General features: G+C 38.7%; 14 non-coding genes across 14 annotated transcripts; all 14 read left to right on the top strand.

Annotated features, from left to right (window-relative positions):
• Positions 1–1,084: 1,084 nt before the first annotated feature.
• trnac-gca (transfer RNA cysteine (anticodon GCA)) lies at positions 1,085–1,156 on the top strand. The gene has a single exon. It is a non-coding gene; the product is annotated as a tRNA-Cys (tRNA).
• A 1,501-nt stretch (positions 1,157–2,657) lies between these two features.
• Positions 2,658–2,729, top strand: trnac-gca (transfer RNA cysteine (anticodon GCA)). The gene has a single exon. It is a non-coding gene; the product is annotated as a tRNA-Cys (tRNA).
• A 1,501-nt stretch (positions 2,730–4,230) lies between these two features.
• Positions 4,231–4,302, top strand: trnac-gca (transfer RNA cysteine (anticodon GCA)). The gene has a single exon. It is a non-coding gene; the product is annotated as a tRNA-Cys (tRNA).
• Positions 4,303–5,804: 1,502 nt separating this feature from the next.
• Positions 5,805–5,876, top strand: trnac-gca (transfer RNA cysteine (anticodon GCA)). Its single transcript has one exon. It is a non-coding gene; the product is annotated as a tRNA-Cys (tRNA).
• Positions 5,877–7,377: 1,501 nt separating this feature from the next.
• On the top strand, positions 7,378–7,449 carry trnac-gca (transfer RNA cysteine (anticodon GCA)). The gene has a single exon. It is a non-coding gene; the product is annotated as a tRNA-Cys (tRNA).
• A 1,502-nt stretch (positions 7,450–8,951) lies between these two features.
• Positions 8,952–9,023, top strand: trnac-gca (transfer RNA cysteine (anticodon GCA)). The gene has a single exon. It is a non-coding gene; the product is annotated as a tRNA-Cys (tRNA).
• A 1,501-nt stretch (positions 9,024–10,524) lies between these two features.
• On the top strand, positions 10,525–10,596 carry trnac-gca (transfer RNA cysteine (anticodon GCA)). The gene has a single exon. It is a non-coding gene; the product is annotated as a tRNA-Cys (tRNA).
• Positions 10,597–11,645: 1,049 nt separating this feature from the next.
• Positions 11,646–11,717, top strand: trnac-gca (transfer RNA cysteine (anticodon GCA)). Its single transcript has one exon. It is a non-coding gene; the product is annotated as a tRNA-Cys (tRNA).
• Positions 11,718–13,218: 1,501 nt separating this feature from the next.
• Positions 13,219–13,290, top strand: trnac-gca (transfer RNA cysteine (anticodon GCA)). Its single transcript has one exon. It is a non-coding gene; the product is annotated as a tRNA-Cys (tRNA).
• Positions 13,291–14,791: 1,501 nt separating this feature from the next.
• trnac-gca (transfer RNA cysteine (anticodon GCA)) lies at positions 14,792–14,863 on the top strand. Its single transcript has one exon. It is a non-coding gene; the product is annotated as a tRNA-Cys (tRNA).
• A 1,501-nt stretch (positions 14,864–16,364) lies between these two features.
• trnac-gca (transfer RNA cysteine (anticodon GCA)) lies at positions 16,365–16,434 on the top strand. The gene has a single exon. It is a non-coding gene; the product is annotated as a tRNA-Cys (tRNA).
• A 1,503-nt stretch (positions 16,435–17,937) lies between these two features.
• trnac-gca (transfer RNA cysteine (anticodon GCA)) lies at positions 17,938–18,009 on the top strand. Its single transcript has one exon. It is a non-coding gene; the product is annotated as a tRNA-Cys (tRNA).
• Positions 18,010–19,510: 1,501 nt separating this feature from the next.
• Positions 19,511–19,582, top strand: trnac-gca (transfer RNA cysteine (anticodon GCA)). The gene has a single exon. It is a non-coding gene; the product is annotated as a tRNA-Cys (tRNA).
• Positions 19,583–23,564: 3,982 nt separating this feature from the next.
• trnac-gca (transfer RNA cysteine (anticodon GCA)) lies at positions 23,565–23,636 on the top strand. Its single transcript has one exon. It is a non-coding gene; the product is annotated as a tRNA-Cys (tRNA).
• Positions 23,637–25,524: the final 1,888 nt, after the last annotated feature.

Below are 25,524 nucleotides of genomic sequence, written 5' to 3'. Positions count from 1 at the left end.
GAGCAAGTGGTCTCTGGTTCAAATCCAGGTGCCCTCTACAAGAGAAATTGGGTGTTTGTTCAATGTGTATCTTCAATCTGTTGGTTACCTTTTATTCTTGGTCAAGATTGCACCAAAGTCATTCCTTAGATATGGCAGGGTTTCCAGCTCAGCCTTTGTTATTGAATGACAATCTTTATTTTACAATTCAATGCACTTTAGCTCAATGGTGGAGTATTTCACAACAGATCAAGTGGTCACTGGTCCAAAACCAGGTGCCCCTTAAATGAGAAACAGGGTGTTTGTTCAATGTATATCTGCAATCTGCGGGTTCCTTATTATTGTTGATCAAAATTGCACCATAGTGATTCCTTAGATAAAGGAGGGTTTCCAGTTCTGCCTTTGTTATATAATGAAAATGTTTCATTTGCAATTGTACAGAGTAAATAGCTCATTCATACAGCATTTTACTGCAGAGCAAGAGGTCTATGCTTTAATTCCAGGTGCCACCTATGGAAACATGCTGTAATGAGTCGAATGTGCTTCTTCAAATTGTGAATTGCTTTATCTTCAATGGAAGTGGATGGTTTTTGTGATGTAATTCCATCACGTGTCTTTTGATGTTCGTCTTAATTAGGATATGTTTACGAGCATTGTTAGCTCAATGGTAGAGAATATAACTGCAGATCAAGAGGCCTCTGTTTCAAATTCAGATTCACACTAAAAGTGATACAAGATGTTTTTTCCATGTATGTCTTCAATCTGCTGGTTGCAATTTATTTTTGGTCAAGATTACACCAATGTGATTTCTTAGATGTGGGAGGGTTTCCAGCTCTGCCTTCGTTATCTAATGAGAATGTTTCTATTGCAATCGAACAGAGTGTAGCTCAGTGGTGGCGCGTTTTACTGCAGATCAAGAGGTCTCTGCTTCAAATCCAGGAGCCCCCTACGAAAACATGCTGTTATGAGTAAAATGAGGTTCTTTAAACAGTAAGTTGCCTTTTCGTTTGATGGTAGTGAATGGCATTCATAATGTTGGTTCCTCACGCAGGGCTTTTGATATTCATCTTCATTAATACATGTGAGCGTGTTTTCTACAAGTGGAGGGGGTATAGCTCAGTGGTAGAGCATTTGACTGCAGATCAAGAGGTCTCTGATTCAAATCCAGGTGCCCCCTACAAGAGAATTAGGGTGTTTGTTCAATGTGTATCTTCAATCTGTTGCTTACAATTTATTCTTGGTCAAGATTGCACCAAAGTCATTCCTTAGATATGGCAGGGTTTCCAGCTCTGCCTTTGTTATTTAATGACAATCATTATTTTACAATTCAATGCACTATTGCTCAATGGTGGAGTATTTCACAACAGATCAAGTGGTCACTGGTCCAAAACCAGGTGCCCCTTAAAAGAGAAACAGGGTGTTTGTTCAATGTATATCTGCAATCTGCGGGTTCCTTATTATTGTTGATCAAAATTGCACCATAGTGATTCCTTAGATAAAGGAGGGTTTCCAGTTCTGCTTTTGTTATATAATGAGAATGTTTCAATTGCAATTGAACAGAGTGAATATCTCACTCATTCATCATTTTTCTGCAGAGCAAGTGGTCTCTGGTTCTAATCCAGGTGCCCTCTACAAGAGAAATTGGGTGTTTGTTCAATGTGTATCTTCAATCTGTTGGTTACCTTTTATTCTTGGTCAAGATTGCACCAAAGTCATTCCTTAGATATGGCAGGGTTTCCAGCTCAGCCTTTGTTATTGAATGACAATCTTTATTTTACAATTCAATGCACTTTAGCTCAATGGTGGAGTATTTCACAACAGATCAAGTGGTCACTGGTCCAAAACCAGGTGCCCCTTAAAAGAGAAACAGGGTGTTTGTTCAATGTATATCTGCAATCTGCGGGTTCCTTATTATTGTTGATCAAAATTGCACCATAGTGATTCCTTAGATAAAGGAGGGTTTCCAGTTCTGCCTTTGTTATATAATGAAAATGTTTCATTTGCAATTGTACAGAGTAAATAGCTCATTCATACAGCATTTTACTGCAGAGCAAGAGGTCTATGCTTTAATTCCAGGTGCCACCTATGGAAACATGCTGTAATGAGTCGAATGTGCTTCTTCAAATTGTGAATTGCTTTATCTTCAATGGAAGTGGATGGTTTTTGTGATGTAATTCCATCACGTGTCTTTTGATGTTCGTCTTAATTAGGATATGTTTACGAGCATTGTTAGCTCAATGGTAGAGAATATAACTGCAGATCAAGAGGCCTCTGTTTCAAATTCAGATTCACACTAAAAGTGATACAAGATGTTTTTTCCATGTATGTCTTCAATCTGCTGGTTGCAATTTATTTTTGGTCAAGATTACACCAATGTGATTTCTTAGATGTGGGAGGGTTTCCAGCTCTGCCTTCGTTATCTAATGAGAATGTTTCTATTGCAATCGAACAGAGTGTAGCTCAGTGGTGGCGCGTTTTACTGCAGATCAAGAGGTCTCTGCTTCAAATCCAGGAGCCCCCTACGAAAACATGCTGTTATGAGTAAAATGAGGTTCTTTAAACAGTAAGTTGCCTTTTCGTTTGATGGTAGTGAATGGCATTCATAATGTTGGTTCCTCACGCAGGGCTTTTGATATTCATCTTCATTAATACATGTGAGCGTGTGTTCTACAAGTGGAGGGGGTATAGCTCAGTGGTAGAGCATTTGACTGCAGATCAAGAGGTCTCTGGTTCAAATCCAGGTGCCCCCTACAAGAGAATTAGGGTGTTTGTTCAATGTGTATCTTCAATCTGTTGCTTACATTTTATTCTTGGTCAAGATTGCACCAAAGTCATTCCTTAGATATGGCAGGGTTTCCAGCTCTGCCTTTGTTATTGAATGACGATCATTATTTTACAATTCAATGCACTATAGCTCAATGGTGGAGTATTTCACAACAGATCAAGTGGTCACTGGTCCAAAACCAGGTGCCCCTTAAAAGAGAAACAGGGTGTTTGTTCAATGTATATCTGCAATCTGCGGGTTCCTTATTATTGTTGATCAAAATTGCACCATAGTGATTCCTTAGATAAAGGAGGGTTTCCAGTTCTGCTTTTGTTATATAATGAGAATGTTTCATTTGCAATTGAACAGAGTGAATATCTCATTCATACATCATTTTTCTGCAGAGCAAGAGGTCTCTGGTTCTAATCCAGGTGCCCTCTACAAGAGAAATTGGGTGTTTGTTCAATGTGTATCTTCAATCTGTTGGTTACCTTTTATTCTTGGTCAAGATTGCACCAAAGTCATTCCTTAGATATGGCAGGGTTTCCAGCTCAGCCTTTTTTATTGAATGACAATCTTTATTTTACAATTCAATGCACTATAGCTCAATGGTGGAGTATTTCACAACAGATCAAGTGGTCACTGGTCCAAAACCAGGTGCCCCTTAAAAGAGAAACAGGGTGTTTGTTCAATGTATATCTGCAATCTGCGGGTTCCTTATTATTGTTGATCAAAATTGCACCATAGTGATTCCTTAGATAAAGGAGGGTTTCCAGTTCTGCCTTTGTTATATAATGAAAATGTTTCATTTGCAATTGAACAGAGTAAATAGCTCATTCATACAGCATTTTACTGCAGAGCAAGAGGTCTATGCTTCAATTCCAGGTGCCACCTATGGAAACATGCTGTAATGAGTAGAATGTGCTTCTTCAAATTGTGAATTGCTTTATCTTCAATGGAAGTGGATGGTTTTTGTGATGTAATTCCATCACGTGTCTTTTGATGTTCGTCTTAATTAGGATATGTTTACGAGCATTGTTAGCTCAATGGTAGAGAATTTAACTGCAGATCAAGAGGTCTCTGCTTCAAATTCAGGTTCACACTAAAAGTGATACAAGATGTTTTTTTCATGTATGTCTTCAATCTGCTGGTTGCAATTTATTTTTGGTCAAGATTGCACCAATGTGATTTCTTAGATGTGGGAGGGTTTCCAGCTCTGCCTTCGTTATCTAATGAGAATGTTTCTATTGCAATCGAACAGAGTGTAGCTCAGTGGTGGCGCGTTTTACTGCAGATCAAGAGGTCTCTGCTTCAAATCCAGGAGCCCTCTACGAAAACATGCTATTATGAGTAAAATGAGGTTCTTTACACAGTAAGTTGCCTTTTCGTTTGATGGTAGTGAATGGCGTTCATAATGTTGGTTCCTCACGCAGGGCTTTTGATATTCATCTTCATTAATACATGTGAGCGTGTGTTCTACAAGTGGAGGGGGTATAGCTCAGTGGTAGAGCATTTGACTGCAGATCAAGAGGTTTCTGGTTCAAATCCAGGTGCCCCCTACAAGAGAATTAGGGTGTTTGTTCAATGTGTATCTTCAATCTGTTGCTTACATTTCATTCTTGGTCAAGATTGCACCAAAGTCATTCCTTAGATATGGCAGGGTTTCCAGCTCAGCCTTTGTTATTGAATGACAATCTTTATTTTACAATTCAATGCACTATAGCTCAATGGTGGAGTATTTCACAACAGATCAAGTGGTCACTGGTCCAAAACCAGGTGCCCCTTAAAAGAGAAACAGGGTGTTTGTTCAATGTATATCTGCAATCTGCGGGTTGCCTATTATTGTTGATCAAAATTGCACCATAGTGATTCCTTAGATAAAGGAGGGTTTCCAGTTCTGCTTTTGTTATATAATGAGAATGTTTCATTTGCAATTGAACAGAGTGAATATCTCATTCATACATCATTTTTCTGCAGAGCAAGAGGTCTCTGGTTCTAATCCAGGTGCCCTCTACAAGAGAAATTGGGTGTTTGTTCAATGTGTATCTTCAATCTGTTGCTTACATTTTATTCTTGGTCAAGATTGCACCAAAGTCATTCCTTAGATATGGCAGGGTCTCCAGCTCTGCCTTTGTAATTTATTGACAATCTTTATTTTACAATTCAATGCACTATAGCTCAATGCTAGAGTATTTCACTGCAGATCAACAGGTCACTGGTCCAAAACCAAGTGCCCCTTAAATGAGAAACAGGGTGTTTGTTCAATGTATATCTGCAATCTGCGGGTTGCCTATTATTGTTGATCAAAATTGCACCATAGTGATTCCTTAGATAAAGGAGTGTTTCCAGTTCTGCTTTTGTTATATAATGAGAATGTTTCATTTGCAATTGAACACAGTGAATATCTCATTCATACAGCATTTTACTGCAGAGCAAGAGGTCTATGCTTCAATTCCAGGTGCCACCTATGGAAACATGCTGTAATGAGTAGAATGTGCTTCTTCAAATTGTGAATTGCTTTATCTTCAATGGAAGTGGATGGTTTTTGTGATGTAATTCCATCACGTGTCTTTTGATGTTCGTCTTAAATAGGATATGTTTACGAGCATTGTTTAGCTCAATGGTAGAGAATTTAACTGCAGATCAAGAGGTCTCTGCTTCAAATTCAGGTTCACACTAAAAGTGATACAAGATGTTTTTTCCATGTATGTCTTCAATCTGCTGGTTGCAATTTATTTTTGGTCAAGATTGCACCAATGTGATTTCTTAGATGTGGGAGGGTTTCCAGCTCTGCCTTCGTTATCTAATGGGAATGTTTCTATTGCAATCGAACAGAGTGTAGCTCAGTGGTGGCGCGTTTTACTGCAGATCAAGAGGTCTCTGCTTCAAATCCAGGAGCCCCCTACGAAAACATGCTGTTATGAGTAAAATGAGGTTCTTTAAACAGTAAGATGCCTTTTCGTTTGATGGTAGTGAATGGCGTTCATAATGTTGGTTCCTCACGCAGGGCTTTTGATATTCATCTTCATTAATACATGTGAGCGTGTGTTCTACAAGTGGAGGGGGTATAGCTCAGTGGTAGAGCATTTGACTGCAGATCAAGAGGTCTCTGGTTCAAATCCAGGTGCCCCCTACAAGAGAATTAGGGTGTTTGTTCAATGTGTATCTTCAATCTGTTGCTTACATTTTATTCTTGGTCAAGATTGCACCAAAGTCATTCCTTAGATATGGCAGGGTTTCCAGCTCTGCCTTTGTTATTGAATGACGATCATTATTTTACAATTCAATGCACTATAGCTCAATGGTGGAGTATTTCACAACAGATCAAGTGGTCACTGGTCCAAAACCAGGTGCCCCTTAAAAGAGAAACAGGGTGTTTGTTCAATGTATATCTGCAATCTGCGGGTTCCTTATTATTGTTGATCAAAATTGCACCATAGTGATTCCTTAGATAAAGGAGGGTTTCCAGTTCTGCTTTTGTTATATAATGAGAATGTTTCATTTGCAATTGAACAGAGTGAATATCTCATTCATACATCATTTTTCTGCAGAGCAAGAGGTCTCTGGTTCTAATCCAGGTGCCCTCTACAAGAGAAATTGGGTGTTTGTTCAATGTGTATCTTCAATCTGTTGGTTACCTTTTATTCTTGGTCAAGATTGCACCAAAGTCATTCCTTAGATATGGCAGGGTTTCCAGCTCAGCCTTTTTTATTGAATGACAATCTTTATTTTACAATTCAATGCACTATAGCTCAATGGTGGAGTATTTCACAACAGATCAAGTGGTCACTGGTCCAAAACCAGGTGCCCCTTAAAAGAGAAACAGGGTGTTTGTTCAATGTATATCTGCAATCTGCGGGTTCCTTATTATTGTTGATCAAAATTGCACCATAGTGATTCCTTAGATAAAGGAGGGTTTCCAGTTCTGCCTTTGTTATATAATGAAAATGTTTCATTTGCAATTGAACAGAGTAAATAGCTCATTCATACAGCATTTTACTGCAGAGCAAGAGGTCTATGCTTCAATTCCAGGTGCCACCTATGGAAACATGCTGTAATGAGTAGAATGTGCTTCTTCAAATTGTGAATTGCTTTATCTTCAATGGAAGTGGATGGTTTTTGTGATGTAATTCCATCACGTGTCTTTTGATGTTCGTCTTAATTAGGATATGTTTACGAGCATTGTTAGCTCAATGGTAGAGAATTTAACTGCAGATCAAGAGGTCTCTGCTTCAAATTCAGGTTCACACTAAAAGTGATACAAGATGTTTTTTTCATGTATGTCTTCAATCTGCTGGTTGCAATTTATTTTTGGTCAAGATTGCACCAATGTGATTTCTTAGATGTGGGAGGGTTTCCAGCTCTGCCTTCGTTATCTAATGAGAATGTTTCTATTGCAATCGAACAGAGTGTAGCTCAGTGGTGGCGCGTTTTACTGCAGATCAAGAGGTCTCTGCTTCAAATCCAGGAGCCCTCTACGAAAACATGCTATTATGAGTAAAATGAGGTTCTTTACACAGTAAGTTGCCTTTTCGTTTGATGGTAGTGAATGGCGTTCATAATGTTGGTTCCTCACGCAGGGCTTTTGATATTCATCTTCATTAATACATGTGAGCGTGTGTTCTACAAGTGGAGGGGGTATAGCTCAGTGGTAGAGCATTTGACTGCAGATCAAGAGGTTTCTGGTTCAAATCCAGGTGCCCCCTACAAGAGAATTAGGGTGTTTGTTCAATGTGTATCTTCAATCTGTTGCTTACATTTCATTCTTGGTCAAGATTGCACCAAAGTCATTCCTTAGATATGGCAGGGTTTCCAGCTCAGCCTTTGTTATTGAATGACAATCTTTATTTTACAATTCAATGCACTATAGCTCAATGGTGGAGTATTTCACAACAGATCAAGTGGTCACTGGTCCAAAACCAGGTGCCCCTTAAAAGAGAAACAGGGTGTTTGTTCAATGTATATCTGCAATCTGCGGGTTGCCTATTATTGTTGATCAAAATTGCACCATAGTGATTCCTTAGATAAAGGAGGGTTTCCAGTTCTGCTTTTGTTATATAATGAGAATGTTTCATTTGCAATTGAACAGAGTGAATATCTCATTCATACATCATTTTTCTGCAGAGCAAGAGGTCTCTGGTTCTAATCCAGGTGCCCTCTACAAGAGAAATTGGGTGTTTGTTCAATGTGTATCTTCAATCTGTTGCTTACATTTTATTCTTGGTCAAGATTGCACCAAAGTCATTCCTTAGATATGGCAGGGTCTCCAGCTCTGCCTTTGTAATTTATTGACAATCTTTATTTTACAATTCAATGCACTATAGCTCAATGCTAGAGTATTTCACTGCAGATCAACAGGTCACTGGTCCAAAACCAAGTGCCCCTTAAATGAGAAACAGGGTGTTTGTTCAATGTATATCTGCAATCTGCGGGTTGCCTATTATTGTTGATCAAAATTGCACCATAGTGATTCCTTAGATAAAGGAGTGTTTCCAGTTCTGCTTTTGTTATATAATGAGAATGTTTCATTTGCAATTGAACACAGTGAATATCTCATTCATACAGCATTTTACTGCAGAGCAAGAGGTCTATGCTTCAATTCCAGGTGCCACCTATGGAAACATGCTGTAATGAGTAGAATGTGCTTCTTCAAATTGTGAATTGCTTTATCTTCAATGGAAGTGGATGGTTTTTGTGATGTAATTCCATCACGTGTCTTTTGATGTTCGTCTTAAATAGGATATGTTTACGAGCATTGTTTAGCTCAATGGTAGAGAATTTAACTGCAGATCAAGAGGTCTCTGCTTCAAATTCAGGTTCACACTAAAAGTGATACAAGATGTTTTTTCCATGTATGTCTTCAATCTGCTGGTTGCAATTTATTTTTGGTCAAGATTGCACCAATGTGATTTCTTAGATGTGGGAGGGTTTCCAGCTCTGCCTTCGTTATCTAATGGGAATGTTTCTATTGCAATCGAACAGAGTGTAGCTCAGTGGTGGCGCGTTTTACTGCAGATCAAGAGGTCTCTGCTTCAAATCCAGGAGCCCCCTACGAAAACATGCTGTTATGAGTAAAATGAGGTTCTTTAAACAGTAAGATGCCTTTTCGTTTGATGGTAGTGAATGGCGTTCATAATGTTGGTTCCTCACGCAGGGCTTTTGATATTCATCTTCATTAATACATGTGAGCGTGTGTTCTACAAGTGGAGGGGGTATAGCTCAGTGGTAGAGCATTTGACTGCAGATCAAGAGGTCTCTGGTTCAAATCCAGGTGCCCCCTACAAGAGAATTAGGGTGTTTGTTCAATGTGTATCTTCAATCTGTTGCTTACAATTTATTCTTGGTCAAGATTGCTCCAAAGTCATTCCTTAGATATGGCAGGGTTTCCAGCTCTGCCTTTGTTATTTAATGACAATCATTATTTTACAATTCAATGCACTATTGCTCAATGGTGGAGTATTTCACAACAGATCAAGTGGTCACTGGTCCAAAACCAGGTGCCCCTTAAAAGAGAAACAGGGTGTTTGTTCAATGTATATCTGCAATCTGCGGGTTCCTTATTATTGTTGATCAAAATTGCACCATAGTGATTCCATAGATAAAGGAGGGTTTCCAGTTCTGCTTTTGTTATATAATGAGAATGTTTCAATTGCAATTGAACAGAGTGAATATCTCACTCATTCATCATTTTTCTGCAGAGCAAGTGGTCTCTGGTTCAAATCCAGGTGCCCTCTACAAGAGAAATTGGGTGTTTGTTCAATGTGTATCTTCAATCTGTTGGTTACCTTTTATTCTTGGTCAAGATTGCACCAAAGTCATTCCTTAGATATGGCAGGGTTTCCAGCTCAGCCTTTGTTATTGAATGACAATCTTTATTTTACAATTCAATGCACTTTAGCTCAATGGTGGAGTATTTCACAACAGATCAAGTGGTCACTGGTCCAAAACCAGGTGCCCCTTAAAAGAGAAACAGGGTGTTTGTTCAATGTATATCTGCAATCTGCGGGTTCCTTATTATTGTTGATCAAAATTGCACCATAGTGATTCCTTAGATAAAGGAGGGTTTCCAGTTCTGCCTTTGTTATATAATGAAAATGTTTCATTTGCATTTGAACAGAGTAAATAGCTCATTCATACAGCATTTTACTGCAGAGCAAGAGGTCTATGCTTCAATTCCAGGTGCCACCTATGGAAACATGCTGTAATGAGTAGAATGTGCTTCTTCAAATTGTGAATTGCTTTATCTTCAATGGAAGTGGATGGTTTTTGTGATGTAATTCCATCACGTGTCTTTTGATGTTCGTCTTAATTAGGATATGTTTACGAGCATTGTTAGCTCAATGGTAGAGAATTTAACTGCAGATCAAGAGGTCTCTGCTTCAAATTCAGATTCACACTAAAAGTGATACAAGATGTTTTTTCCATGTATGTCTTCAATCTGCTGGTTGCAATTTATTTTTGGTCAAGATTGCACCAATGTGATTTCTTAGATGTGGGAGGGTTTCCAGCTCTGCCTTCGTTATCTAATGAGAATGTTTCTATTGCAATCGAACAGAGTGTAGCTCAGTGGTGGCGCGTTTTACTGCAGATCAAGAGGTCTCTGCTTCAAATCCAGGAGCCCCCTACGAAAACATGCTGTTATGAGTAAAATGAGGTTCTTTAAACAGTAAGTTGCCTTTTCGTTTGATGGTAGTGAATGGCGTTCATAATGTTGGTTCCTCACGCAGGGCTTTTGATATTCATCTTCATTAATACATGTGAGCGTGTGTTCTACAAGTGCAGGGGGTATAGCTCAGTGGTAGAGCATTTGACTGCAGATCAAGAGGTCCCTGGTTCAAATCCAGGTGCCCCCTACAAGAGAATTAGGGTGTTTGTTCAATGTGTATCTTCAATCTGTTGCTTACAATTTATTCTTGGTCAAGATTGCACCAAAGTCATTCCTTAGATATGGCAGGGTCTCCAGCTCTGCCTTTGTTATTTAATGACAATCATTATTTTACAATTCAATGCACTATAGCTCAATGGTGGAGTATTTCACTGCAGATCAACAGGTCACTGGTCCAAAACCAGGTGCCCCTTAAATGAGAAACAGGGTGTTTGTTCAATGTATATCTGCAATCTGCGGGTTGCCTATTATTGTTGATCAAAATTGCACCATAGTGATTCCTTAGATAAAGGAGTGTTTCCAGTTCTGCTTTTGTTATATAATGAAAATGTTTCATTTGCAATTGAACACAGTGAATATCTCATTCATACAGCATTTTACTGCAGAGCAAGAGGTCTATGCTTCAATTCCAGGTGCCACCTATGGAAACATGCTGTAATGAGTAGAATGTGCTTCTTCAAATTGTGAATTGCTTTATCTTCAATGGAAGTTGATGGTTTTTGTGATGTAATTCCATCACGTGTCTTTTGATGTTCGTCTTAAATAGGATATGTTTACGAGCATTGTTTAGCTCAATGGTAGAGAATTTAACTGCAGATCAAGAGGTCTCTGCTTCAAATTCAGGTTCACACTAAAAGTGATACAAGATGTTTTTTCCATGTATGTCTTCAATCTGCTGGTTGCAATTTATTTTTGGTCAAGATTGCACCAATGTGATTTCTTAGATGTGGGAGGGTTTCCAGCTCTGCCTTCGTTATCTAATGGGAATGTTTCTATTGCAATCGAACAGAGTGTAGCTCAGTGGTGGCGCGTTTTACTGCAGATCAAGAGGTCTCTGATTCAAATCCAGGAGCCCCCTTACGAAAATATGCTGTTATGAGTAAAATGAGGTTCTTTAAACAGTAAGATGCCTTTTCGTTTGATGGTAGTGAATGGCGTTCATAATGTTGGTTCCTCACGCAGGGCTTTTGATATTCATCTTCATTAATACATGTGAGCGTGTTTTCTACAAGTGGAGGGGGTATAGCTCAGTGGTAGAGCATTTGACTGCAGATCAAGAGGTCTCTGGTTCAAATCCAGGTGCCCCCTACAAGAGAATTAGGGTGTTTGTTCAATGTGTATCTTCAATCTGTTGCTTACAATTTATTCTTGGTCAAGATTGCACCAAAGTCATTCCTTAGATATGGCAGGGTCTCCAGCTCTGCCTTTGTTATTTAATGACAATCATTATTTTACAATTCAATGCACTATAGCTCAATGGTGGAGTATTTCACTGCAGATCAACAGGTCACTGGTCCAAAACCAGGTGCCCCTTAAATGAGAAACAGGGTGTTTGTTCAATGTATATCTGCAATCTGCGGGTTGCCTATTATTGTTGATCAAAATTGCACCATAGTGATTCCTTAGATAAAGGAGTGTTACCAGTTCTGCTTTTGTTATATAATGAGAATGTTTCATTTGCAATTGAACACAGTGAATATCTCATTCATACAGCATATTTCTGCAGAGCAAGAGGTCTCTGGTTCTAATCCAGGTGCCCTCTACAAGAGAAATTGGGTGTTTGTTCAATGTGTATCTTCTATCTGTTGGTTACCTTTTATTCTTGGTCAAGATTGCACCAAAGTCATTCCTTAGATATGGCAGGGTTTCCAGCTCAGCCTTTTTTATTGAATGACAATCTTTATTTTACAATTCAATGCACTATAGCTCAATGGTGGAGTATTTCACAACAGATCAAGTGGTCACTGGTCCAAAACCAGGTGCCCCTTAAAAGAGAAACAGGGTGTTTGTTCAATGTATATCTGCAATCTGCGGGTTCCTTATTATTGTTGATCAAAATTGCACCATAGTGATTCCTTAGATAAAGGAGGGTTTCCAGTTCTGCCTTTGTTATATAATGAAAATGTTTCATTTGCAATTGAACAGAGTAAATAGCTCATTCATACAGCATTTTACTGCAGAGCAAGAGGTCTATGCTTCAATTCCAGGTGCCACCTATGGAAACATGCTGTAATGAGTAGAATGTGCTTCTTCAAATTGTGAATTGCTTTATCTTCAATGGAAGTGGATGGTTTTTGTGATGTAATTCCATCACGTGTCTTTTGATGTTCGTCTTAATTAGGATATGTTTACGAGCATTGTTAGCTCAATGGTAGAGAATTTAACTGCAGATCAAGAGGTCTCTGCTTCAAATTCAGGTTCACACTAAAAGTGATACAAGATGTTTTTTCCATGTATGTCTTCAATCTGCTGGTTGCAATTTATTTTTGGTCAAGATTGCACCAATGTGATTTCTTAGATGTGGGAGGGTTTCCAGCTCTGCCTTCGTTATCTAATGAGAATGTTTCTATTGCAATCGAACAGAGTGTAGCTCAGTGGTGGCGCGTTTTACTGCAGATCAAGAGGTCTCTGCTTCAAATCCAGGAGCCCCCTACGAAAACATGCTGTTATGAGTAAAATGAGGTTCTTTAAACAGTAAGTTGCCTTTTCGTTTGATGGTAGTGAATGGCATTCATAATGTTGGTTCCTCACGCAGGGCTTTTGATATTCATCTTCATTAATACATGTGAGCGTGTGTTCTACAAGTGGAGGGGGTATAGCTCAGTGGTAGAGCATTTGACTGCAGATCAAGAGGTCTCTGGTTCAAATCCAGGTGCCCCCTACAAGAGAATTAGGGTGTTTGTTCAATGTGTATCTTCAATCTGTTGCTTACATTTTATTCTTGGTCAAGATTGCACCAAAGTCATTCCTTAGATATGGCAGGGTTTCCAGCTCTGCCTTTGTTATTGAATGACGATCATTATTTTACAATTCAATGCACTATAGCTCAATGGTGGAGTATTTCACAACAGATCAAGTGGTCACTGGTCCAAAACCAGGTGCCCCTTAAAAGAGAAACAGGGTGTTTGTTCAATGTATATCTGCAATCTGCGGGTTCCTTATTATTGTTGATCAAAATTGCACCATAGTGATTCCTTAGATAAAGGAGGGTTTCCAGTTCTGCTTTTGTTATATAATGAGAATGTTTCATTTGCAATTGAACAGAGTGAATATCTCATTCATACATCATTTTTCTGCAGAGCAAGAGGTCTCTGGTTCAAATCCAGGTGCCCTCTACAAGAGAAATTGGGTGTTTGTTCAATGTGTATCTTCAATCTGTTGGTTACCTTTTATTCTTGGTCAAGATTGCACCAAAGTCATTCCTTAGATATGGCAGGGTTTCCAGCTCAGCCTTTTTTATTGAATGACAATCTTTATTTTACAATTCAATGCACTATAGCTCAATGGTGGAGTATTTCACAACAGATCAAGTGGTCACTGGTCCAAAACCAGGTGCCCCTTAAAAGAGAAACAGGGTGTTTGTTCAATGTATATCTGCAATCTGCGGGTTCCTTATTATTGTTGATCAAAATTGCACCATAGTGATTCCTTAGATAAAGGAGGGTTTCCAGTTCTGCCTTTGTTATATAATGAAAATGTTTCATTTGCAATTGAACAGAGTGAATAGCTCATTCATACAGCATTTTACTGCAGAGCAAGAGGTCTATGCTTCAATTCCAGGTGCCACCTATGGAAACATGCTGTAATGAGTAGAATGTGCTTCTTCAAATTGTGAATTGCTTTATCTTCAATGGAAGTGGATGGTTTTTGTGATGTAATTCCATCACGTGTCTTTTGATGTTCGTCTTAATTAGGATATGTTTACGAGCATTGTTAGCTCAATGGTAGAGAATTTAACTGCAGATCAAGAGGTCTCTGCTTCAAATTCAGGTTCACACTAAAAGTGATACAAGATGTTTTTTTCACGTATGTCTTCAATCTGCTGGTTGCAATTTATTTTTGGTCAAGATTGCACCAATGTGATTTCTTAGATGTGGGAGGGTTTCCAGCTCTGCCTTCGTTATCTAATGAGAATGTTTCTATTGCAATCGAACAGAGTGTAGCTCAGTGGTGGCGCGTTTTACTGCAGATCAAGAGGTCTCTGCTTCAAATCCAGGAGCCCTCTACGAAAACATGCTATTATGAGTAAAATGAGGTTCTTTACACAGTAAGTTGCCTTTTCGTTTGATGGTAGTGAATGGCGTTCATAATGTTGGTTCCTCACGCAGGGCTTTTGATATTCATCTTCATTAATACATGTGAGCGTGTGTTCTACAAGTGGAGGGGGTATAGCTCAGTGGTAGAGCATTTGACTGCAGATCAAGAGGTTTCTGGTTCAAATCCAGGTGCCCCCTACAAGAGAATTAGGGTGTTTGTTCAATGTGTATCTTCAATCTGTTGCTTACATTTTATTCTTGGTCAAGATTGCACCAAAGTCATTCCTTAGATATGGCAGGGTTTCCAGCTCAGCCTTTGTTATTGAATGACAATCTTTATTTTACAATTCAATGCACTATAGCTCAATGGTGGAGTATTTCACAACAGATCAAGTGGTCACTGGTCCAAAACCAGGTGCCCCTTAAAAGAGAAACAGGGTGTTTGTTCAATGTATATCTGCAATCTGCGGGTTGCCTATTATTGTTGATCAAAATTGCACCATAGTGATTCCTTAGATAAAGGAGGGTTTCCAGTTCTGCTTTTGTTATATAATGAGAATGTTTCATTTGCAATTGAACAGAGTGAATATCTCATTCATACATCATTTTTCTGCAGAGCAAGAGGTCTCTGGTTCTAATCCAGGTGCCCTCTACAAGAGAAATTGGGTGTTTGTTCAATGTGTATCTTCAATCTGTTGGTTACCTTTTATTCTTGGTCAAGATTGCACCAAAGTCATTCCTTAGATATGGCAGGGTTTCCAGCTCAGCCTTTTTTATTGAATGACAATCTTTATTTTACAATTCAATGCACTATAGCTCAATGGTGGAGTATTTCACAACAGATCAAGTGGTCACTGGTCCAAAACCAGGTGCCCCTTAAAAGAGAAACAGGGTGTTTGTTCAATGTATATCTGCAATCTGCGGGTTCCTTATTATTGTTGATCAAAATTGCACCATAGTGATTCCTTAGATAAAGGAGGGTTTCCAGTTCTGCCTTTGTTATATAATGAAAATGTTTCATTTGCAATTGAACAGAGTAAATAGCTCATTCATACAGCATTTTACTGCAGAGCAAGAGGTCTATGCTTCAATTCCAGGTGCCACCTATGGAAACATGCTGTAATGAGTAGAATGTGCTTCTTCAAATTGTGAATTGCTTTATCTTCAATGGAAGTGGATGGTTTTTGTGATGTAATTCCATCACGTGTCTTTTGATGTTCGTCTTAATTAGGATATGTTTACGAGCATTGTTAGCTCAATGGTAGAGAATCTAACTGCAGATCAAGAGGTCTCTGCTTCAAATTCAGGTTCACACTAAAAGTGATACAAGATGTTTTTTCCATGTATGTCTTCAATCTGCTGGTTGCAATTTATTTTTGGTCAAGATTGCACCAATGTGATTTCTTAGATGTGGGAGGGTTTCCAGCTCTGCCTTCGTTATCTAATGAGAATGTTTCTATTGCAATCGAACAGAGTGTAGCTCAGTGGTGGCGCGTTTTACTGCAGATCAAGAGGTCTCTGCTTCAAATCCAGGAGCCCCCTACGAAAACATGCTATTATGAGTAAAATGAGGCTCTTTACACAGTAAGTTGCCTTTTCGTTTGATGGTAGTGAATGGCGTTCATAATGTTGGTTTCTCACGCAGGGCTTTTGATATTCATCTTCATTAATACATGTGAGCTTGTGTTCTACAAGTGGAGGGTGTATAGCTCAGTGGTAGAGCATTTGACTGCAGATCAAGAGGTTTCTGGTTCAAATCCAGGTGCCCCATACAAGAGAATTAGGGTGTTTGTTCAATGTGTATCTTCAATCTGTTGCTTACATTTTATTCTTGGTCAAGATTGCACCAAAGTCATTCCTTAGATATGGCAGGGTTTCCAGCTCAGCCTTTGTTATTGAATGACAATCTTTATTTTACAATTCAATGCACTATAGCTCAATGGTGGAGTATTTCACAACAGATCAAGTGGTCACTGGTCCAAAACCAGGTGCCCCTTAAAAGAGAAACTGGGTGTTTGTTCAATGTATATCTGCAATCTGCGGGTTCCTTATTATTGTTGATCAAAATTGCACCATAGTGATTCCTTAGATAAAGGAGGGTTCCAGTTCTGCTTTTGTTATATAATGACAATGTTTCATTTGCAATTGAACAGAGTGAATATTTCATTCATACATCATTTTTCTGCAGAGCAAGAGGTCTCTGGTTCTAATCCAGGTGCCCTCTACAAGAGAAATTGGGTGTTTGTTCAATGTGTATCTTCAATCTGTTGGTTACCTTTTATTCTTGGTCAAGATTGCACCAAAGTCATTCCTTAGATATGGCAGGGTTTCCAGCTCAGCCTTTGTTATTGAATGACAATCTTTATTTTACAATTCAATGCACTTTAGCTCAATGGTGGAGTATTTCACAACAGATCAAGTGGTCACTGGTCCAAAACCAGGTGCCCCTTAAAAGAGAAACAGGGTGTTTGTTCAATGTATATCTGCAATCTGCGGGTTCCTTATTATTGTTGATCAAAATTGCACCATAGTGATTCCTTAGATAAAGGAGGGATTCCTGTTCTGCCTTTGTTATATAATGAAAATGTTTCATTTGCAATTGAACAGAGTAAATAGCTCATTCATACAGCATTTTACTGCAGAGCAAGAGGTCTATGCTTCAATTCCAGGTGCCACCTATGGAAACATGCTGTAATGAGTAGAATGTGCTTCTTCAAATTGTGAATTGCTTTATCTTCAATGGAAGTGGATGGTTTTTGTGATGTAATTCCATCACGTGTCTTTTGATGTTCGTCTTAATTAGGATATGTTTACGAGCATTGTTTAGCTCAATGGTAGAGAATTTAACTGCAGATCAAGAGGTCTCTGCTTCAAATTCAGGTTCACACTAAAAGTGATACAAGATGTTTTTTCCATGTATGTCTTCAATCTGCTGGTTGCAATTTATTTTTGGTCAAGATTGCACCAATGTGATTTCTTAGATGTGGGAGGGTTTCCAGCTCTGCCTTCGTTATCGAATGAGAATGTTTCTATTGCAATCGAACAGAGTGTAGCTCAGTGGTGGCGCGTTTTACTGCAGATCAAGAGGTCTCTGCTTCAAATCCAGGAGCCCCCTACGAAAACATGCTATTATGAGTAAAATGAGGTTCTTTACACAGTAAGTTGCCATTTCGTTTGATGGTAGTGAATGGCGTTCATAATGTTGGTTCCTCACGCAGGGCTTTTGATATTCATCTTCATTAATACATGTGAGCGTGTGTTCTACAAGTGGAGGGGGTATAGCTCAGTGGTAGAGCATTTGACTGCAGATCAAGAGGTTTCTGGTTCAAATCCAGGTGCCCCCTACAAGAGAATTAGGGTGTTTGTTCAATGTGTATCTTCAATCTGTTGCTTACATTTTATTCTTGGTCAAGATTGCACCAAAGTCATTCCTTAGATATGGCAGGGTTTCCAGCTCAGCCTTTGTTATTGAATGACAATCTTTATTTTACAATTCAATGCACTATAGCTCAATGGTGGAGTATTTCACAACAGATCAAGTGGTCACTGGTCCAAAACCAGGTGCCCCTTAAAAGAGAAACTGGGTGTTTGTTCAATGTATATCTGCAATGTGCGGGTTCCTTATTATTGTTGATCAAAATTGCACCATAGTGATTCCTTAGATAAAGGAGGGTTCCAGTTCTGCTTTTGTTATATAATGACAATGTTTCATTTGCAATTGAACAGAGTGAATATTTCATTCATACATCATTTTTCTGCAGAGCAAGAGGTCTCTGGTTCTAATCCAGGTGCCCTCTACAAGAGAAATTGGGTGTTTGTTCAATGTGTATCTTCAATCTGTTGGTTACCTTTTATTCTTGGACAAGATTGCACCAAAGTCATTCCTTAGATATGGCAGGGTTTCCAGCTCAGCCTTTGTTATTGAATGACAATCTTTATTTTACAATTCAATGCACTTTAGCTCAATGGTGGAGTATTTCACAACAGATCAAGTGGTCACTGGTCCAAAACCAGGTGCCCCTTAAAAGAGAAACAGGGTGTTTGTTCAATGTATATCTGCAATCTGCGGGTTCCTTATTATTGTTGATCAAAATTGCACCATAGTGATTCCTTAGATAAAGGAGGGATTCCTGTTCTGCCTTTGTTATATAATGAAAATGTTTCATTTGCAATTGAACAGAGTAAATAGCTCATTCATACAGCATTTTACTGCAGAGCAAGAGGTCTATGCTTCAATTCCAGGTGCCACCTATGGAAACATGCTGTAATGAGTAGAATGTGCTTCTTCAAATTGTGAATTGCTTTATCTTCAATGGAAGTGGATGGTTTTTGTGATGTAATTCCATCACGTGTCTTTTGATGTTCGTCTTAATTAGGATATGTTGACGAGCATTGTTTAGCTCAATGGTAGAGAATTTAACTGCAGATCAAGAGGTCTCTGCTTCAAATTCAGGTTCACACTAAAAGTGATACAAGATGTTTTTTCCATGTATGTCTTCAATCTGCTGGTTGCAATTTATTTTTGGTCAAGATTGCACCAATGTGATTTCTTAGATGTGGGAGGGTTTCCAGCTCTGCCTTCGTTATCTAATGAGAATGTTTCTATTGCAATCGAACAGAGTGTAGCTCAGTGGTGGCGCGTTTTACTGCAGATCAAGAGGTCTCTGCTTCAAATCCAGGAGCCCCCTACGAAAACATGCTGTTATGAGTAAAATGAGGTTCTTTAAACAGTAAGTTGCCTTTTCGTTTGATGGTAGTGAATGGCGTTCATAATGTTGGTTCCTCACGCAGGGCTTTTGATATTCATCTTCATTAATACATGTGAGCTTGTGTTCTACAAATGGAGGGGGTATAGCTCAGTGGTAGAGCATTTGACTGCAGCTCAAGAGGTCTCTGGTTCAAATCCAGGTGCCCCCTACAAGAGAGTTAGGGTGTTTGTTCAATGTGTATTATCAATCTGTTGCTTACATTTTATTCTTGGTCAAGATTGCACCAAAGTCATTCCTTAGATATGGCAGGGTCTCCAGCTCTGCCTTTGTAATTTATTGACAATCTTTATTTTACAATTCAATGCAGTATAGCTCAATGCTAGAGTATTTCACTGCAGATCAAGAGGTCACTGGTCCAAAACCAAGTGCCCCTTAAATGAGAAACAGGGTGTTTGTTCAATGTATATCTGCAATCTGCGGGTTCCTTATTATTGTTGATCAAAATTGCACCATAGTGATTCCTTAGATAAAGGAGGGTTTCCAGTTCTGCTTTTGTTATATAATGAGAATGTTTCATTTGCAATTGAACAGAGTGAATATCTCACTCATTCATCATTTTTCTGCAGAGCAAGAGGTCTCTGGTTCAAATCCAGGTGCCCTCTACAAGAGAAATTGGGTGTTTGTTCAATGTGTATCTTCAATCTGTTGGTTACCTTTTATTCTTGGTCAAGATTGCACCAAAGTCATTCCTTAGATATGGTATGGTTTCCAGCTCAGCCTTTGTTATTGAATGACAATCTTTATTTTACAATTCAATGCACTATAGCTCAATGGTGGAGTATTTCACAACAGATCAAGTGGTCACTGGTCCAAAACCAGGTGCCCCTTGAAAGAGAAACAGGGTGCTTGTTCAATGTATATCTGCAATCTGCGGGTTCCTTATTATTGTTGATCAAAATTGCACCATAGTGATTCCTTAGATAAAGGAGGGTTTCCAGTTCTGCTTTTGTTATATAATGAGAATGTTTCATTTGCAATTGAACAGAGTGAATATCTCACTCATTCATCATTTTTCTGCAGAGCAAGAGGTCTCTGGTTCAAATCCAGGTGCCCTCTACAAGAGAAATTGGGTGTTTGTTCAATGTGTATCTTCAATCTGTTGGTTACCTTTTATTCTTGGTCAAGATTGCACCAAAGTCATTTCTTAGATATGGTATGGTTTCCAGCTCAGCCTTTGTTATTGAATGACAATCTTTATTTTACAATTCAATGCACTATAGCTCAATGGTGGAGTATTTCACAACAGATCAAGTGGTCACTGGTCCAAAACCAGGTGCCCCTTAAAAGAGAAACAGGGTGTTTGTTCAATGTATATCTGCAATCTGCGGGTTCCTTATTATTGTTGATCAAAATTGCACCATAGTGATTCCTTAGATAAAGGAGGGTTTCCAGTTCTGCCTTTGTTATATAATGAAAATGTTTCTTTTGCAATTGAACAGAGTAAATAGCTCATTCATACAGCATTTTACTGCAGACAAGAGGTCTATGCTTCAATTCCAGGTGCCACCTATGGAAACATGCTGTAATGAGTAGAATGTGCTTCTTCAAATTGTGAATTGCTTTATCTTCAATGGAAGTGGATGGTTTTTGTGATGTAATTCCATCACGTGTCTTTTGATGTTCGTCTTAATTAGGATATGTTTACGAGCATTGTTTAGCTCAATGGTAGAGAATTTAACTGCAGATCAAGAGGTCTCTGCTTCAAATTCAGGTTCACACTAAAAGTGATACAAGATGTTTTTTCCATGTATGTCTTCAATCTGCTGGTTGCAATTTATTTTTGGTCAAGATTGCACCAATGTGAATTCTTAGATGTGGGAGGGTTTCCAGCTCTGCCTTCGTTATCTAATGAGAATGTTTCTATTGCAATCGAACAGAGTGTAGCTCAGTGGTGGCGCATTTTACTGCACAACAAGAGGTCTCTGCTTCAAATCCAGGAGCCCCCTACGAAAACATGCAGTTATGAGTAAAATGAGGTTCTTTAAACAGTAAGTTGCCTTTTCGTTTGATGGTAGTGAATGGCGTTCATAATGTTGGTTCCTCACGCAGGGCTTTTGATATTCATCTTCATTAATACATGTGAGCGTGTGTTCTACAAGTGGAGGGGGTATAGCTCAGTGTTAGAGCATTTGACTGCAGATCAAGAGGTCTCTGGTTCAAATACTGGTGCCCCCTACAAGAGAATTAGGGTGTTTGTTCAATGTGTATCTTCAATCTGTTGCTTGCATTTTATTCTTGGTCAAGATTGCACCAAAGTCATTCCTTAGATATGGCAGGGTTTCCAGCTCTGCCTTTGTTATTTAATGACAATCATTATTTTACAATTCAATGCACTATAGCTCAATGCTAGAGTATTTCACTGCAGATCAAGAGGTCACTGGTCCAAAACCAAGTGCCCCTTAAATGAGAAACAGGGTGTTTGTTCAATGTATATCTGCAATCTGCGGGTTGCCTATTATTGTTGATCAAAATTGCACCATAGTGATTACTTAGATAAAGGAGGGTTTCCAGTTCTGCTTTTGTTATATAATGAGAATATTTCATTTGCAATTGAACAGAGTGAATATCTCATTCATACATCATTTTTCTGCAGAGCAAGAGGTCTCTGGTTCAAATCCAGGTGCCCTCTACAAGAGAAATTGGGTGTTTGTTCAATGTGTATCTTCAATCTGTTGGTTACCTTTTATTCTTGGTCAAGATTGCACCAAAGTCATTCCGTAGATATGGCAGGGTCTCCAGCTCTGCCTTTGTAATTTTATGACAATCTTTATTTTACAATTCAATGCACTATAGCTCAATGCTAGAGTATTTCACTGCAGATCAAGAGGTCACTGGTCCAAAACCAAGTGCCCCTTAAATGAGAAACAGGGTGTTTGTTCAATGTATATCTGCAATCTGCGGGTTCCTTATTATTGTTGATCAAAATTGCACCATAGTGATTCCTTAGATAAAGGAGGGTTTCCAGTTCTGCTTTTGTTATATAATGACAATGTTTCATTTGCAATTGAACAGAGTGAATAGCTCATTCATACATCATTTTTCTGCAGAGCAAGAGGTCTCTGGTTCTAATCCAGGTGCCCTCTACAAGAGAAATTGGGTGTTTGTTCAATGTGTATCTTCAATCTGTTGGTTACCTTTTATTCTTGGTCAAGATTGCACCAAAGTCATTCCTTAGATATGGCAGGGTTTCCAGCTCAGCCTTTGTTATTGAATGACAATCTTTATTTTACAATTCAATGCACTATAGCTCAATGGTGGAGTATTTCACAACAGATCAAGTGGTCACTGGTCCAAAACCAGGTGCCCCTTAAAAGAGAAACAGGGTGTTTGTTCAATGTATATCTGCAATCTGCGGGTTCCTTATTATTGTTGATCAAAATTGCACCATAGTGATTCCTTAGATAAAGGAGGGTTTCCAGTTCTGCCTTTGTTATATAATGAAAATGTTTCATTTGCAATTGAACAGAGTAAATAGCTCATTCATACAGCATTTTACTGCAGAGCAAGAGGTCTATGCTTCAATTCCAGGTGCCACCTATGGAAACATGCTGTAATGAGTAGAATGTGCTTCTTCAAATTGTGAATTGCTTTATCTTCAATGGAAGTGGATGGTTTTTGTGATGTAATTCCATCACGTGTCTTTTGATGTTCGTCTTAATTAGGATATGTTTACGAGCATTGTTAGCTCAATGGTAGAGAATCTAACTGCAGATCAAGAGGTCTCTGCTTCAAATTTAGATTCACACTAAAAGTGATACAAGATGTTTTTTCCATGTATGTCTTCAATCTGCTGGTTGCAATTTATTTTTGGTCAAGATTGCACCAATGTGATTTCTTAGATGTGGGAGGGTTTCCAGCTCTGCCTTCGTTATCTAATGAGAATGTTTCTATTGCAATCGAACAGAGTGTAGCTCAGTGGTGGCGCGTTTTACTGCAGATCAAGAGGTCTCTGCTTCAAATCCAGGAGCCCCCTACGAAAACATGCTGTTATGAGTAAAATGAGGTTCTTTAAACAGTAAGTTGCCTTTTCGTTTGATGGTAGTGAATGGCTTTCATAATGTATGTTCCTCAAGCAGGGCTTTTGATATTCATCTTCATTAATACATGTGAGCTTGTGTTCTACAAATGGAGGGGGTATAGCTCAGTGGTAGAGCATTTGACTGCAGCTCAAGAGGTCTCTGGTTCAAATCCAGGTGCCCCCTACAAGAGAGTTAGGGTGTTTGTTCAATGTGTATTATCAATCTGTTGCTTACATTTTATTCTTGGTCAAGATTGCACCAAAGTCATTCCTTAGATATGGCAGGGTCTCCAGCTCTGCCTTTGTAATTTATTGACAATCTTTATTTTACAATTCAATGCAGTATAGCTCAATGCTAGAGTATTTCACTGCAGATCAAGAGGTCACTGGTCCAAAACCAAGTGCCCCTTAAATGAGAAACAGGGTGTTTGTTCAATGTATATCTGCAATCTGCGGGTTCCTTATTATTGTTGATCAAAATTGCACCATAGTGATTCCTTAGATAAAGGAGGGTTTCCAGTTCTGCTTTTGTTATATAATGAGAATGTTTCATTTGCAATTGAACAGAGTGAATATCTCACTCATTCATCATTTTTCTGCAGAGCAAGAGGTCTCTGGTTCAAATCCAGGTGCCCTCTACAAGAGAAATTGGGTGTTTGTTCAATGTGTATCTTCAATCTGTTGGTTACCTTTTATTCTTGGTCAAGATTGCACCAAAGTCATTCCTTAGATATGGTATGGTTTCCAGCTCAGCCTTTGTTATTGAATGACAATCTTTATTTTACAATTCAATGCACTATAGCTCAATGGTGGAGTATTTCACAACAGATCAAGTGGTCACTGGTCCAAAACCAGGTGCCCCTTGAAAGAGAAACAGGGTGCTTGTTCAATGTATATCTGCAATCTGCGGGTTCCTTATTATTGTTGATCAAAATTGCACCATAGTGATTCCTTAGATAAAGGAGGGTTTCCAGTTCTGCTTTTGTTATATAATGAGAATGTTTCATTTGCAATTGAACAGAGTGAATATCTCACTCATTCATCATTTTTCTGCAGAGCAAGAGGTCTCTGGTTCAAATCCAGGTGCCCTCTACAAGAGAAATTGGGTGTTTGTTCAATGTGTATCTTCAATCTGTTGGTTACCTTTTATTCTTGGTCAAGATTGCACCAAAGTCATTTCTTAGATATGGTATGGTTTCCAGCTCAGCCTTTGTTATTGAATGACAATCTTTATTTTACAATTCAATGCACTATAGCTCAATGGTGGAGTATTTCACAACAGATCAAGTGGTCACTGGTCCAAAACCAGGTGCCCCTTAAAAGAGAAACAGGGTGTTTGTTCAATGTATATCTGCAATCTGCGGGTTCCTTATTATTGTTGATCAAAATTGCACCATAGTGATTCCTTAGATAAAGGAGGGTTTCCAGTTCTGCCTTTGTTATATAATGAAAATGTTTCTTTTGCAATTGAACAGAGTAAATAGCTCATTCATACAGCATTTTACTGCAGACAAGAGGTCTATGCTTCAATTCCAGGTGCCACCTATGGAAACATGCTGTAATGAGTAGAATGTGCTTCTTCAAATTGTGAATTGCTTTATCTTCAATGGAAGTGGATGGTTTTTGTGATGTAATTCCATCACGTGTCTTTTGATGTTCGTCTTAATTAGGATATGTTTACGAGCATTGTTTAGCTCAATGGTAGAGAATTTAACTGCAGATCAAGAGGTCTCTGCTTCAAATTCAGGTTCACACTAAAAGTGATACAAGATGTTTTTTCCATGTATGTCTTCAATCTGCTGGTTGCAATTTATTTTTGGTCAAGATTGCACCAATGTGAATTCTTAGATGTGGGAGGGTTTCCAGCTCTGCCTTCGTTATCTAATGAGAATGTTTCTATTGCAATCGAACAGAGTGTAGCTCAGTGGTGGCGCATTTTACTGCAGATCAAGAGGTCTCTGCTTCAAATCCAGGAGCCCCCTACGAAAACATGCAGTTATGAGTAAAATGAGGTTCTTTAAACAGTAAGTTGCCTTTTCGTTTGATGGTAGTGAATGGCGTTCATAATGTTG

Source organism: Amia ocellicauda, chromosome 21 (assembly GCF_036373705.1).
Source record: "Amia ocellicauda isolate fAmiCal2 chromosome 21, fAmiCal2.hap1, whole genome shotgun sequence".
NCBI lineage: Eukaryota > Metazoa > Chordata > Actinopteri > Amiiformes > Amiidae > Amia > Amia ocellicauda.
Note: the sequence above shows the minus strand (reverse complement) of the source record. Positions and strands in the feature narration are given on the sequence as shown.